Raw genomic sequence first — 17438 nt, forward strand, 5'->3', positions numbered from 1 at the left:
CAGATAAAGGTCTCCAATGAACTCCATAACCCACAAACTTTCATTCTATAAAAGATGACAGGCTGGGAAAGTTAAGTAGATCTAATGGTAATAAATGATCCTGGTTCTTTGCATTCTGTCAATTAATGGTATGTTTAAAATGCAATACAAATTTAGCTTACTGTTGAGAAAAAATTTAATAAATCCAAAGACAGTAATTGACTAGGCTATTTCAGTAGTAAAGTTGAGCTGAGTAAAATCAGTCCAAATAATGTGGTTAGTTTTATTAGATTGCATAGGGAAATAATATCCTTTAATTGATTTTATAATGACAATGTTAAAATCAACCTTGGGTTTCACAAAAAAAAAAAAATTAGACACAATAGCCTTTTAATATTACTTGTCAAAGTTTCCACAGTCAGAAATGTTTATGAAGAGGACCAAAATTAGATATTAAATAGTTTGCTCTCAAAATAAAATAAGGCTTTAATGACCTGTCCATTTTAGAAATTAAAATTTCTAACTCTTACACTTATCTTTCATTTCAAATGTAAGCCACTTGTCTTCACCGATACTGTTAGAACTTCTCTCATGCACAGACTTCTCCCAAGAGCAATACAACAGTAGATGATCTCTTTATTCATTAGTTATCACTGCCTATGAGAGGAAAGATCACTCTGTGGACAGACCTTGACAGTCTGTCATTGACGTTAATATTCTTCAGTTCAGCAGAAGAATGGGATATATTGTCAATTGACACATAATCTGGATGTGTTCTTGCTTTTGTCCTGTATAAATTTAACTCTTGAAAGAGATGCCTATAGAAAGCGAGTTGACTTCAGGTCTAGACTGGGTTTGTGATTGAGGTTCTCTAGTAACACATCAGTTAGTTTCATCATCATTTGGATGCTTTTATTTACTTCCCATTTGGTTTGAAAGTCAATTATACCAATATACAACAGGGACAGAGGTGTCCAATCAATTCACCTACTGAAACTTTGCTTATCTATAGACATCCACCTATCACCTCTTTCGGTGACTATTCAATGGATTACCTTGTTGAAACTGTTTGACCTCTCTATTCCTAATGCTATTTGTAAATTATTCATTCCAGTTGTCCTTTTTTCTAGGCAAACTTAAAAACAGACTCCTTAAACTGTGGGCTATGCATTACTAATATGCCTGTGGACACTGCCTTCCATAAATTCTTCAATAACTCAGTCATAAATTTCTTATCAAATTCAATCAGAAAATTGATATATACTTTAATATTAAATTAAATATTAACATTCACAAATGTATTGATGAGGTATTAAGAGCATGGCAGTCTGTGGAAATGAAACTCCCACTACATACTGTTTACCCAACAAATAACAGCACATTCCTAAGCAGTTCAGAGAAAACTGTTCACCACCAACAGCCTTCAGGCAATGAGAACTTGTGTACTGGGAATTTCTGTGTTATTGTCTGTACTGCTAGTCTAATGTTCACGAAAATTTATGCAACTGTCTCACAGAAAAACTCCTTAGTGACTCAACCAGACCTTGTTTTGGGGAGTGTTTCAGACATTAATCTTAAGACCAAGCTTACATAAAGATCAATAGTCACTGTTTAAGATATCATGTGTGTCTTTTGTTTCAAATATAAATCAATATATAAGAAAAATGGAATAATTTTAAAAATTGTGAAACCCTCAAACAGCTTACAGGCTTCCTTCGGGCAATTAACACTCGCGTGTTTAAAAAACACTGGAGCACAACTTAATCGTTCTGAAAGATATTCGTTCACCTCATTTAACATATACTTACTGAACACCAACTACATGCTTAGTCCTCTGCGGGCAATAGATACACAACAGTGCCCCATAATAGATACAATCATCTCCTTACTGAGCTTACAATGGGCACAGGGAGTCAAATATTAAACAGATAATCAAGCAAATAAAATGATGAACAATTGCTGCCCAGGAAACAGGCTAGAGAGAGATGGTGCTCTGGGTAAAGACATGAGTTTGTGTAGGTTCTGATTATACTGAATCACAAGTGAAGGAATAAAGGAGGATCCCAGTAGCATTTGCCATTAAAGAAGTAAGGTGAACATAAACAGAAAGACAGAGACAAAAGGCAGAGACAGCACTTGGGCCATTTAGAATTGTGTTCAAAGAACAATAGAATGAAAGTAACTACATGACCAGTAATAACTGCACAAAGCAAACTGTGCCAAATACCAGAACAATACAGTAATTTCCAAGATATACTATGCAGTGTGTAGAATATTTTTACCAAACAATACACCAGTGAACAAAGCAAAGTAATATAACAACAAAACTGTAAGAATCCATGGACTATCCAGTTTTAATTTTGCACTCCCTAGAAGTCTACACAAAATGCTCTAAATAAGGGATAGTGATTTTACTAAGACAACAGAAGATTCAGATTTAAAGGGAATATATGTGAGAATTCACCACTTCGAATTGGAAGTCCAGATTCTCAGTTTTTAAATAACTTATAAATTCAATAAGACCTAAATATGCAAAGCACGGATTAAAAGCATGTGCTTTCCAACATCGGACATAAAAATTTAAAAAGCAATTCTAAGTCAATTATAAATTAATTTATATAAGCAGGGCACTGATGAAAGTAGTTCCATATATTGATGCCTAATTCAAGAATCTATCTGGCATCTAATTTCCTAATAAAGGTTTTAAAAATACCCTTGCTTATCATTCAAGATTATGGAAACTCTACTGGACCACATATTCTCCTTGAAAACATCAGCCCTACATGTTCATCAAAACTAACCAAATGTTCATTTTTATTATTTCTTTGAGAATTTCGCACAATGTTTTGAGATCATATTCACCCCATTCTACCTCTGACTTTTCCCAGATCCACTCCCATCTCCCCAGTCCCTTCACCTTCTTGCCCTCCTTTTTATTCCTGTAAAACAACATACCAAGTCAAATTAGTGCTACTTGAGTCTTCACAGGTGTGGAGCCAATCACTGGAACACAGTCGACATGCCAGAAGTCATGGCCCCCCTTCTCCCAGAGGCAATCCTCTTTAGTGAACCTCAAGGTTGTGCAGTGGAGACAGGGCAGATGCAAGAGATTTTCTCTTCGGCTAGTCTAACCAAATTGTTGTGCTTCTGAGTCCAAATAATGTTCTGAAGAGTGATAAAAGAAGGTACCTCATAGTGACCTCTGGCCTACACAGATGCACATGCAGACATGTGCACACTCATGAATATGCCACACATACACAAGCAGAAAAAAAGAGAATGAATGGACACATGGTCATCAAAAAAAGAAAGAGGAAGGGAGACCTACCATTAAAGAAGGAGGAATGGAGATATAAATATATATTATATCTTATTTAAATATTAATAGAGTAAGAAAAAAAGTAACATTAACATCTGTCCTTCTGTTTTACGCATATTCTAGGAAGCTTTACCTTGACAAGTAGGTGGCATTCTCTATCAGACCTGGGGAGGATTGCAGGTGTAACTCATTGGCACAGTGTTCACTGGCTAAAATGAGGCTTTGGTTTCTGTTCCTAGCATCAACAAATAAAGGATAAGCAAATACACAAGTGTGATCAAAAATCTTGCAAGATCAGTCAGGAAAACATGCCTTTTATGGTTTAATTTATACATGACTCCCTAAGTTCCTATTATCAGAGTCTACGACCCAGTGAGATAATACTGTGGGCGTCTTAGGTATTATTCAATATATGAAAACCAAGCTCTCAAGAACTTAACAAGAAGCATAATAGAAGGATTCTAAGGATGTAACCAGACTATTTTTGCTTTTCTACTTTCTCACCAGATGTGTTTGTCCCCTGCCATAGCAGGACACAGGCTATCAGTCATCATCGTGGAATCAAGGAGGAGCCCTCACCAAAGACATAATCTCTGGACCTTCCCAGCTTCCAGAACTGTGAAAGGGAATTTCTATTACTTACTTATAAATGAGCCGCTCTCACATATTTTGGCTATAGTAGCACAAATGGACTAAAACAACCCTAACTAGCTAGGTCTGAAAACTGAAGTGGTCTCCTAGGATGCACTCAAGCAAACAGAAATTCTGACTGATGAGTATAAATGAAACAGCCAGTTCTGCCTCAGGAACCTATTTTCTAATTCTGAAGTAACACTTCTACTTCAGTGTAGTTTGTTCTGTTTTAGAATAAAGTGATACCCTGAAAAAAAATTCTATTTCCTTTTGAAGCTAAAAATTCCTTACATTCCAACAGCATTAATACTTTTTTAAGAAAAAAAAATGTATTTCTTGTGGCTTTACTGTTTTTCCTTTTTTCTTCCCTGGAAATTCACTTTGACTTATTTTGTTAGTCTTACTCTGTTCATATGTAAGTGGGCAGGCAGCAAGCAAGGGAGATGGAGATTTAGACAGTCAATCATCCTGTTCACTCAAGAGTTTAAAGTGTTCTGTTTGTTGTCTCCTGGGAGAGCAGAACCCATAGTAACAAATGCAAATGCATTTACTTTAGGGCTATTTTAGTAGTCATCAATGGAACGGAGGTAAAGGGAGTTATATGTAGGACCAAGACTCTCTAGGCTCTAGGGATCAGTAATAATTTACTCTTTAAATAATAATGGCTAAAACCCCCTAGGTTGTAGTTTGATACACATTAAGCAGCACCCCTCTGTCTACTATAAGAGTCCTAAAAATATACCCCGCATTGTGTACATGAACAAAATGACTTGGATCTGTATGAATATTTCATCATTCCTACTTGACTTTGTCCCCCTACCAATTGTTGCATAAACCACTGAAAACAAAACAAAAACAATAGCAAACACTTCCCAGGGGCAGTTTTAGAGTGGTCACCCAGCCTCCCCACAGGATTCCTTGAAGGACTTTGCACCAGCTCAATAACTTTTTGCAGAGGAAGTTGGTGTATTTATGACACATCCAAGATAGTACAAATTGTGGCTCATTCAGAAGCTTTGTAACGGGTGGGTACTCAACAATCATTTTGTTTGAGAAATAAACATACTACATTACTTTCTATAACTTTTAAATATAGCACATTTATGACAATGAGTACTGATGATTGAATGTGGTACTTTCACTAGTGACCAGTACTCATTATTAATGTGAATTGAATGCTTTTGGTTAAATATCTTTTTTACTTTTAACAACAATTCTCTTCCAGTTTCATTTTACAGATGATGTTACTAAAACTGAGCAGTTAAGTGATTCCCACGTAGAATGTGACATTGCAAGTATTAGCATCCAGATTTGCTTGAAACTAACTCCAACTCTTAATTTTTTCTTTACTACCTATAACTGAAGCCATCTCATTTAGTTTAATCCTCAAAATAGAATGGATGTTACTAATAGAAGCAAAATATGTAATGGTTTTAAATTTTTTCAAGACATATTCACATGCATAGTCTATTTCTTTACACAAAGATTTAAAAACATCACACTTTCACAAAAATGTTTAATTCTGTTACAAAACATTTAGATAAACTCTGCAAATGAATCTCTACATACTTATTGATAACATAAGGAAAGTGAAATTTCTTTTCTCTCGGGTAGATCCATTATTTGTTAAAATGTTAAGTCCCAAAGTGATTAGTGTGTCAGTGATTTCTAACTTGTTTCACAAAGAAATTCTAAAGAGCCACTGTCAAGGAGCACAGTAGCTGTGTCTGCTGCAGTACTCAGTTTGTGCTCCTGTACTACAAGAACAAACGCTAATTACTGCTCAGCCCTAATGCTAATCTCAGCATCTGCTAATTAAAAGATCACATCTTCTGCAAAGTCAGCATTACCATTCAAATGAAAACATTAATCAGTTTGAAAAACTCCAAGTCAATCAGCTGTAAGGAAGAAGTGTTGGCCTCCAAAGAACGGGTAGCAGCACAAACCTAGGACTGCAAGAGAGCAAGTGTCAAGTTAATCATCTCAGTCACCTACAGTCATGATTGCAAAAGTTACCCAGGAAAACAGTTCTCTGTGTTCCAGTACTTTCCATGACCATTGGACAACACATGGGCTTTATATACAAAATTACAACATCATGTGACTCCTGAAGAGGGCTTGTCAAACATTTGATACACTGGAGATGTGATTACTGGCCAGATTTTAAAAATAGATATTGCAGAATTTTTAAATAGATAATGCAACTAGGTGAGCCACTTCCAGAATACCAAGAACTGCAGTAAAGCTCAGTTGTATTAATTATTCTCCAGCTGTTTTTAGCTTCTCTAAGCTGATAGTTCTATTTTTAATAGTCCTTACTAATATGCAGAACATCCGAAGTAGAGACTAGAAGACGTTTCATGGTTCTGGAGAGAAACATGCTTTAGAACTGTTCGAGTAAATGAGAGACCAAAGACACAGATATGCTGGCGGCGGTCTCTATAGTCTTTCTGTTGAAGAAGAAAGACTAACAGGAATCTCCCCTCTGTGTAGCAAAATACACTCCCCTCTTTCCTGCCACTAAATAAATGGCCAGTAGAAACATATCAAAAAACTAAAACATGGATGTAAAGATTAAGGTATCAAAAGACAAAAATATTTTAATACTTTAAATTACGTAAAATTCAAGATACATAATATCTAACTTTTCCTGCAGTCGTGATGAATACACACACACACACACACACACACACACACACACACACACACACACACACAGATAATGGAAAGATTTCCTCCAATTTCAGAGAACTGCTTATGATTCATGTATTCAAAGAAAATATTATATGAAAGGTAAATTTAATTCTTGATACAAAGCCAATAATGCATAAAGGATTAAGGGCTGGAAAGATGGTTCAGCCATCAAGAACACATGTTGCTCCTGAAGAAGCCCAAGGTTTGGTTGCTAGCACCAACATGGTGGTTCACAACCATCCATAATTTGTAGCTCCAGTTCCAGGGGATCCAATGCTTTCCCACTGTGGGAACCAAATATGCATGTAGTACACACACATACATACAGGCAAAAAGAAAATAAATAGACCTACAGATATTAAAATAAATAGTTATGAGAAATATAACTGTAAATAAGCAAGATTTTAGTGTAAAATTAACATTCAAAAAAGATTAATATAATATTTTAATACAAAGTCAGTTCATGTTCTTTATTTAAAATAGAAAACTCAAACCTATAAGGACTTATTTTTGTGCAAACAAGTAGTTTTGATATATCGGATACTTAGGAAATCTAGCTCCAATATACTTTATTGGATTAAGAAATGACTAATAACTTTTTATGACAATTATATTTCCAAAAAATATTAGTAAAATTTACTTTGCATTCCTTAAAGTTAATAAGGGTGACAACATGAGTCTATACATCTTACAATGACTTCTACTTATGAGAACTGGAAACCATTAAAGCTAGTTTGTTTTCATAACATTGATACACACCAATAAAATTTTTATTCCATTTAGAGAAACATTGGAAATTCTTATTAGGAAAAGGACCATTAATAGAAAAAATACTTTCATAGAGTACCAAATAAACAAGAAAAATCGTGAGAGTTATACATTTCCATCTTATGCATCACAGACAAAAAGACACAAGGTACCTCATGTTCACATTCCATAGGAAGAAAGCCCATTATGATATGCTTGAAGATATTAACAAAGGAAACATAACAAAGAAAAAATTAGGCTCACTAAGAAACACACTCATCATTCACAAGCTCACATAGTACAGAATACTCGCATAAAGAGCATACTTACTAATTTCCAATAAGAAATAATCTCCTCAAGGACCAAAACATCTGAGGCCCCATCTGCTAGTCTGTCCTTCCCTTAAAGACTGGCACCAGGGAAATAAAACATAGGACCAGATAGGAGTCAATCAACTGGACTGATATCTAATAGCATCCACATTCAGGTAAGTTGTCTTACAACAGTAACCAACAGGATTAGGATTTGTTTTGTATTATCTGAGCTAAACAGGTCTCATTCTGGGCGATACTACTTCTGCCAGCCCTTAGAAAAGGAGGTCTTTAGGATAACTTGACATATCTGTGCCTTTTACCCTTCACTCATTCTGGGCTCAACCCACTGTTGATATAGATTTGACTTGCTCTCCTTCTCACAACCCTTCAGTGCAGAAAGTCCAGCACATAGTAATGTCTTTCTAAAGAGAACACACCATATTGTACAGCATGCTTCATGCAACCAGGTATATAACCAGAAAAGATGTGCTATTTTAAAAAATATATGGATGTGTACCAAAAGAAAAAATAGAGGTAAACTAACTCAGCTCTTCCCTACCACAAATACAGGTAAACAGTACAGAGTGGATCTTAATTTAGTACAAATCTCTAGAGTAGAAACTGAAGGTGTGCAAGGCCCATGTTTGGAGTGGGAATCTGGAGTCTGAAAGTATCTAACATTCTCTAAGAATTTACAACAACCAATTCTACTGGATAAATAAGAACATATTTTCTCATTCACATTTTCTAGCCATGAGGTTGATTTTGTGTCTACATGTGTAGAAAGGGGAATTGAGATTCCTGTCTCTTCAGAGCGTGGTGGGATTTCACTTCTGCTGGCGCTCTCACATCCAGAAACAGGATCTGAAACAGGCAGTCACACAGACTGATCTTAACAGATACCTGTGATTCATCTTTCAATGAAGTTTTCACTTTTCTTTCCCAATGTCCTTTTTTTTTTTAGCACCAGAAGGTTGCCGAAGAAAGAGGCCATGTTCCACTGTAGCACTGTTCCCAGGACCTCCTCATACTCAGTTCTGTAGCCATACTCATGGTAGCTTGAATGTGGGTAGTGATGTGAGTTGAAGAACCATAGGTGGAGTGTTTAGGTATCACTTACCATTCCATTATTTCGATTTATCGGGTATTGTTGTGGGAAGGGCAGGTCCATATGTTACAGCAGACGTGTGGAGGACAGAGGGCAACTATCACCACTAAGTGCACTCCAGGGACAAAACCCAGGTTGTTGGACTTCACAGCAAATTTGCATTTACTCACTGACCATCCTTGCCAGTTCAGTGGGACTTGTTTTTAAAAGACATAATCATCTTACAATTACTATAAAAATTCATCCTGAAGAAGTCTCCTACTGTGGAAAGAAGTCACACTTGATGATTTTGTTGTTATTGTCATCCCTCAATTTCCAACCTCGGCAATCATCTTCCAGGCAACAGCACCCTCCTTTAAAGTGCTCTGGGAAAGGTCACTAATTACACAGGACAAGAGTTTCTGAAGTATTCTCTTCAGCATCAGGCTCTTTGATTATTCCTTTTGGTTTCATTTCCTATTCCCTAGCCTCCCAATCTCAGCACTCTCCATGGTATCATCATGGCACATATTTCATGCCTGCAATTTAGATGGCCTCTTAGAAGCTAATCCATACGCTTCCCCTTACCCCAACACCATTAGGAGATATTCTACTCTGTAATTCTACCCAAATCCACTTCTTACCTCAAGATCACTACTTCTAGTCTGTACCCACAAAGGAAAGGAGGATATTGAAAGGAGTTCTTCCTCACCACTTTTTAATGATCTTCTAAAACTGTAAAATCATACTACCCTTTGCCCCACTAATAACTAACTGGTAAGTACAGCATGTTTATTTCTCTTTTGCTGTTCATCTTAATTTAGGCATCAACTTGCACTGTCTCCTAACTTTCAGTACATTCCTGACTGTCACTGAGGCTTTGGCTTGGTAACGTTCCTATCATCTTCGTATGAAATCTTACTAGGACTGAAGCTCTTTCTTCCATACTTTACTGACTCTTCTTAAGAACAAGTAGAATGAACACACACATACACACACACACACACACACACACACACACACACACACTTCCTTCTTTGCATCTTTTTAAATTTATGTTATGTAATCATTTCCCTATTTCTATAGAATTAAAGTTTACAGCTGGCCCGGTATGTGTTGAATTAAACTTCCTCATATATTCTGATGTTTTTCAAGTCTTTGCTTATATTTCAGCTTCTCAATGACACCTAACCTGAGATATGTAATATGGTATCTGTCTTCCATTCCCCTAGTTACCTGCCCATAATGTCCTCATACTGTTGTAATTGTTTCTTCCTTAGCACTTGCCACCTTCTGTATTAGCCTACTAATGCACAAAGAAGAAAAAATATTAAGCACAGTAAGTGGTCCAAAGATCAGATGCTTCATGGTGTTCGAAGGAAAGCAAACAGAACCACAGACAAGTAAGATGTAAGAAGGTAAAATGGGAGATTTTACAAGAAGAGCAGAATGATCGTTTGTGAGTTGTGTTGCTCGGTTGGCACATTGCTTGTCTAGCATGCAGAAAGCCCTGAGTTGGATATCATGCACCATGTAAACTGGGCATGGGGGCCAACACTTCCAATCCCAGACTCAGGATATATAGACAAGGTAATCAGAACTATAAAGCCATTTTAGTTATGTATCTAGTGATATTAAGGTCACCCCCCAACACACACACACACACACACACACACACACACACACACACACACAGAGAGAGAGAGAGAGAGAGAGAGAGAGAGAGAGAGAGAGAGAGAGAGAGAGAGAGAATATTTCCTAACTAGACTTTGATCACTCAAATGCCTACATAGGATGAATTTAAATGAAAAAGAATGTCAAAGTACTTAGACAAAAGCCAGGTTCAAAGCCTTAAGTAGAATATGATATTAGCATTGTTATTGGGCAAGTTATACATCTTCATTAAGGTAATCAAATAAAATAGATAATGCTTTTTTCATGATGAACTTGAGTAATGATTATAAAATGAATACACCTGTCTTAAAGCCTATATAAATACCTATGGACACAGTTCTTCACAGAGTTATATGATAAAGCCATTGAAATCAAGTCATTGTCTCTACACTTTAAAGATGATAGAGCATGGAAATCAACCTTGCACAACTGGGTAAGCTGTGGACCTGGTGACAGTTTCACAGTACAGCATAGTCTTCTCCTTGGACAATATTCTGCTACTTGCCCTGATAAGAGCTAATCCCTATCTTCCCATCAAATTATGAGGATTCTTAACTACATTATACCTACCTTAAAACACATAGCCTATTGTGAAATATGGTTCTAAGCATTCTACGTTTTCCAGGTCTTCAGTGTTTCAATCCTTATAACATTAATAATAATGATAATAATAATGATAATAATAATAATAATTAATGATAATAATAATAATAAAGCAAGTATCATTATTAACTCACTGTTTAAAAAATAATCAGACTTGCTATACAAAAAAATGAGTTTGACAGTAACTCGTAGAGCTAAGATTCAGACCTAAGCAAGCAAACTCCAACTGGTATGTTATGTCTTCAGAGCTCCTGGTTGCTAATATCCAAACAAGAATGTAATATAATATAGAATAATATAACATAATATAATATATTGTAATATGTACATTCAAAAATGTGACTTACCCTGCAATATACATGATTCTAAATGTTCTGTATACAACAGTAATTTGAGCATGACACTAGCATCAGAGGTAAATAACCACTGTTCTTGGGTTAAAGAACTGGAATTCTGGGAGAGAAATCTTCTCTAGAGGATGATCGGCCAATGGTTGATCCCAATGTTATCTGCCTATCCAAGGCATCCCACACACAGTGCCTTTTTCCTTATCTACTGTGACTTAGACCTTTCATTTGGGGATTGGAGAAATATGAATTCATGACTCCCTTAGCATTACACAGTGAATGAATTTCTCTCAAGGTATGGTAAGTTACAATGCAGGTTTATCTGGGACCATGAGTAAATCCTGTCAATTTGAATGCATCATTTTCCGTATGGTAAGCAAGAGATGAGATTCATAAAATGAAATAAAGAATGCTAATCCTACATATTTGTGAGGAGTAAAGTTGAACCACAGTAACAAGGGACACTGCTAAAACACTATGTGCAAGGAGATATACAGGGCAACTTAACTCTGAAGTCAGTTACTCTACTCTGAACTCTAAATGATGAGCTTTAAATAACCAAGGGAATAGAGAATAGGCAAGGAGGAAACAAAGCACCCCATTATCCAGCAGGAAAAGAGCCCAAGCCTGGACGCCTGTTTGTTTTGTGTCTCACCACCTCACCTCCCATAGCATTCATAAATTATTTTCCTGTGTGAATCACTAGTCAGCCCTTAGCCACTTCATTCACAAAACCTTCTCACCAGGGTCAGAGCAAATGTCTCAATTTTCATTGTTCTGTCCTGCCCAGTTGTCAGCCAAGACCAGAAGAACAGCAGCCACCCACCAGGGCCATGCAGATTTAGTTTTATTGTCGTGGACTGGTAACTGGGCATGCCTTGGTCTGGCCTGCACACTGCTTCATCCATCTCAGCGATCGATTTCCTCAATTCTACTACTGTTTACATAAGATTTTTTTTTTCCTTTTTACTTGTCTAATACAGTAAACACCTGTTTAGGTTGGGTGCCAACACTGGACCCAAACCTGTGTAACTGGGCCAACGCCCTGTTGCTTATTCTTAATCATCGTTTTCCCTGGGAGTCTGTTTTCTAGAAACTTCAGAGAACGATCTCCAAGTTTGATAAGCTTCAAGGCATTATTCTGAATATTGGCAAACAGACTCACAATTGCTGAACTGTTACATTTTTGTCAAATGGCCCTGTAAACAAAGACTGTTATGAAACTCCTATGTGATAGGTTGTTGGAACAAACAGCAGCTTGCCAACTTATTTCAAACATAACCTGGAAACTGAAGAAACACTCTAGATGTGAAAAAAAGTTCAAGTAAATTACAAAAAACAAAACAAAACAAAACAAAACTATCTATAACTATACTTTCTGAGCAGTTTATGAAATTAATCCCACATTGCAAATTCAAAACCAGACCTGTCCCCATTCAAGCATGGTTTGATTTCTCTGGTTTAACTCCCAGAGTCAACTGCAGGATCCTCTCACACAAATCCAGTACAGTATGTAACTTTAAAAGGAAAGGAGTATGTTCACATAACTTTATATATGGCACACTGCTATAATCACTCAATCTTAATATTAGTTATAGTTGTTAATCTCATACTCTGCCAGAGTCTCTAAATTCAGCTTTATCATAGGTCAGTATACATAGCAGAAAATACAAAATTGCTAGGAATCAGTATCATCTATATTCCCGGACACTTATTTGGTATGTATACATACAGCCCCCATGGATAGGAGGGGGACTACTATGGCATTTAGAACATACCACAAGTTACTGTTTCGTTTTAATCACACTCAGGGTGAGCTTGAAGACTCTCAAGAGTGCAAATACAATATAGTCACAATAGCAATAATGGTAGACTATCTTCCAGGCACAGAAACCACAAATACTATGTTAAAGGGCTCTAGTGATCACTTACTGTCCCTATGTAAAGAACCCCTTTACCTAAATAACAGAACCTTGATTTTGTTCAAGGAAGTTTGTACTCTAAGATTATTTTTCTCCCTAGACACCCTGCTATGTACAAGTGTCCATGTTTCAAACACAGATAAAGTGGAATGCTTTCCAGGATAGCTTTCCTTTCCCTGTATTGATTTCACCAACTTCCCCCAACTCTGCTTCCTGCATCACACAGTTGATCTAAGCACCTGTAATGGGAAAGTTTGCAAAGAAGCCTCCCTTTTGTGTCAACAAGGAAACATGTAATACAAGCATGGCATGGAAATACTCATGGACCAGAAAGCACAAGTGACCTGTGGTCTCATTGTGCCAATTAGGTCTACTCATTGCTAGATTTCCTGTTATGGGAAAATAATAAATAGCTACAAATCCAAGTTGTTAAATTTCTTAGGGATATTTGCAAGCACTAACTCATTTAAAAATTGAGAGGAATTTGCAGTCGTTTTATTCTAAAGCCTAATAAAATAAGAATGACTCTATACTGCTATTCTTACCACCACAGAAGCAAAAGATGAATGTATTAACATGATTGTTACTTAGTAGTTTTTTCTTTCCTACTGACCCTAATCTAACTGATTCCAAACACTCTCATTTTCTTTATATTCTCCCATCATTGGCATAAGTACTTTTTACTTAAATGGTTGCTGTTGTTTTGTGATGCTGAGATCAAATCCAGACCTTGCTCATGCTAAGCAAGTGTTCTTCCACAGAGCTACATAATTTGCCTAAATCATTCTGCTACTCATTTATATATTTCGGATACTACTTATTTTTTTCAGTTTGGGGCTTGACTAAGTTTGGTAAAGTGTTTCCATAGCATTATCAACTCTAAATGTATCCATAGCAAATGAAGAAAAATCTAATCCCTGAAGCAAAACTAATACACAAACCAAAATCAAGTGATGACTGTAGTTTTCACACACACACACACACACATACACACACACACACACACACACATCACACCCATCCATAAAGAAATTTATCTTTGCAATAGCCAGAGACCACTACAGAAAACCACAATTAATTAAAATGCAGAGTTGTGGAGCTCAGTCCCAATGTAAACATTTACCAAAGACTCCCCCATGTAGAACTCAGGAAACATTGCTGAAGATGGGGCAGAACGACTGTAAGAACCAGAGGGTCAGAGATTTTACTGTGATACTGTGTTTCCTAGTAACATCAAAAGCTATACCTATAAAGTCTCACCAGCAGAACTGTCCACGTATGTGTGAGCTGAACGAGAGCACCAATAAAATTGTCAAACTGGACATAATGAATTATAGGTGATCAAATAAAAGGGGGAGCAGAAAAGGTAGCCTTGCACTAACTGGTTATCCAGTACCAACAGTCAGCCCTGACAACACATGTACAAGAAATATTATATGGACTCAAAAGGTTATATTTAGGAATACATATGTATATACAAATACATAAATGCATACAATAACAATTGATGAAAAAGAGGACATGAATTTGAAGGATAGTGGAGAGGAGTTATATGGGAGGACATGGAAGGAGGGAAGGGAAGGGGGAAATGTTACAATTAAATTAAAACCTCAAAAATAAATAACAAAAATTAAATGATGTATTTAATAAGGTAACTTCTCAGCTCTCAATGATACTCAATTAATGTATCCTCAGTAATTTGTAAAAATATTATATTACAGTATACAGCAATGCTTACTTCAAAGATGATGGCATCTGCAAAGAATTACAATAACTAGTTTCTACAAACTCCTTATAATGAGCTGAATACATTCGTTTCAAAAGCTACTAATATACTCTTGCTATGTCTTATTATTTTAGCCCTGTCAAAATCCATGATTTTTCAGAAGAATAAGTTGATTTTATGTTTCATGACTGGTTGAGTCAACCCCAAATTCTGCCCACTCTAACTTTGAAATATTTTTTAGAATTCTTGCCCTTCTTGGAAAGAAATTCTTCCAGAGTCAAATGATGAAATAGTCTTTAAAATAAAACACTATCTATATTTTTGATCTACACAGTCAATTGATGTCACCTTAGTTTCTTTGGTATTTTTGCTGAATTAAACTGACCATATATTGGGTTGAAAAGAATTAAATAAAAGAGGCAAGATTTCCAGTGTTGACTTGAAGATCATGAACTAGAAAACATTAAAATTCATATCTAACAAAATCCTTGTGAGCTCAAAATGACAGTTTTCTCAACTTCATATTATAAAGCTAATAATGTCTTGATAAGGCTACTGGAGTAATTATTTTCAGGGACTTAAACTATTTGAAAGGTTTCTTTCAAAAATGACAGCTGTGTGTATCTCATTTGGCAGAGCACATGTTTTATAAGCATCCGTTATTCATAAACAGATAAATAAGGAATAGGTAGGCATATAAGCAAGCCAATACTTCTGCAATTCCAATTTTACTTTCACAAACAGGCGATAGCTGTGGTGAGACTGAAGAGGTTGTCTCCTTCATATGGCCAGGGCCTACCATACAGGCTTGAAGATCATAGGCTCATCACACCTTTGTCCTTTGCTTCTTCTTCACATGAAAGCATTCCATAAAGTATCATCAATTGGATCCCTAAGTGTCCCAGAGGCCATGCTTAGCTGAAGCCCATGAAGATTAATAAGAAATGAACCTGCCGTCAATGAGTGGACAATCTATAACTGCTGCTGACACAGTAAGAGGGATTTAATTGATGCTACAGTACAAGATCAAACAGAAATGCAAATATCACGACATAGTGGGCTGGACATGTTAACAAGTAAGGAAAGTCTTTTGTGAATAAACCACATTTCCGTTGATCACGGTACGATGCACTCCAAGTACCTCAGTCCTAGTTTAATCTAGAATATTTACATGCAGTTCTTCCTTTCTACCCTTCACTATGTGAATAATGGTGATCACAAAAGGTGATGAACGAGTTGTGCCATTTTCATAGATCACAGACCAGAGCATCAAACTAGAATATTTACATTGATTCTGCATCCATAGAATCTCTCCTAAATACATAACTTTTTATGGTACAGAAAAGGTCACTGAAATGGGTCTATACCCAAAATTTTAACATCAGTGACATTTAGTGATTTCCTAAAATAGTAATGATATTCCTCCTTGCACATGCTGCCAATTAAAAGGCAATTCAGAGCATGAAAAAAAGAAAAAAGAAAAGGAAGAAAAACCTTCATGCTAGCATGAAGCTATTAAGGAGCTTGTCAAAATTCTATCACTACAATTTTAAAAGTAAATAATAGCAAAGCGATCAATCTTAAATAGTTTTAAGTATAAGGTTCTCCATTCTACACTTAAAAAAAAAGACTCCTACTACATTAATGGGGGAAAGCTGGTGACATTTGAACAGGAACTGCAATCCAGCTAATGGTATTGTACTGATGTTAATGTTCAGATTTTAATAACTGACTATGGTTACTGAAATAGTAACATCAAGAGCAAAAGATTAAAGGGTATGTGGGAACTCTTTGTACTGTTTTTACAACTTTTCTCCAGGCTAATAGCTGATTTAAAATAAAAAGTTTAAAACAATCTCTAGTTATAGTAGCATAAAATTTTACAGTGGTAGGCTGCATAGTCTCGATGTAACAGCACATCAAATAACACACATTTCAAATAGCCAACGCTTCATCATAGCAGCATTTCACAGTGTCTGCTGACTGGTTAACAACTAAGACTTACTAAGCTTTAATTGCTGAGAAAAAAATATTTCTATATAGATGGGTCCATGAACAAGAAATGAATGGCTCAATGTTTCATTGGAATGTGGAAGAAAAACATCATATTTCATTAGTTATAAAATCCCAGAGCTCAATTCAGTCAAGAAAAGAACTTTTAAAGGGATCATTCTTTCCAATTTTATGATTATAATACAATTCCAAGAGATAAGAAATACTTTATGATAAAATGAGTCGCTAAGGGGAAAAAGGACACCTCTCTAGTCTTCAGCAAGCAAGACAAAGACAAAGCACTATCCCTTTATTCTTAATAATATGCACTTAGGAAATGCCTATTATATGCTAAATACTAATGTATGTTAAGCTTTAGGGAATAAATTTTAAAGTAAAAG

General features: G+C 36.0%; 1 protein-coding gene across 23 annotated transcripts in view; it reads right to left on the minus strand.

Annotated features, from left to right (window-relative positions):
- The window catches only part of Adgrl3 (adhesion G protein-coupled receptor L3), a 763485-nt gene that overhangs the window by 718870 nt on the left and 27177 nt on the right, over nucleotides 1-17438 (minus strand). The gene's annotated exons all lie outside the window — the stretch shown is intronic.

The sequence above is a fragment of the Onychomys torridus genome, chromosome 10 (genome assembly GCF_903995425.1).
Source record: "Onychomys torridus chromosome 10, mOncTor1.1, whole genome shotgun sequence".
Classification (NCBI taxonomy): domain Eukaryota; kingdom Metazoa; phylum Chordata; class Mammalia; order Rodentia; family Cricetidae; genus Onychomys; species Onychomys torridus.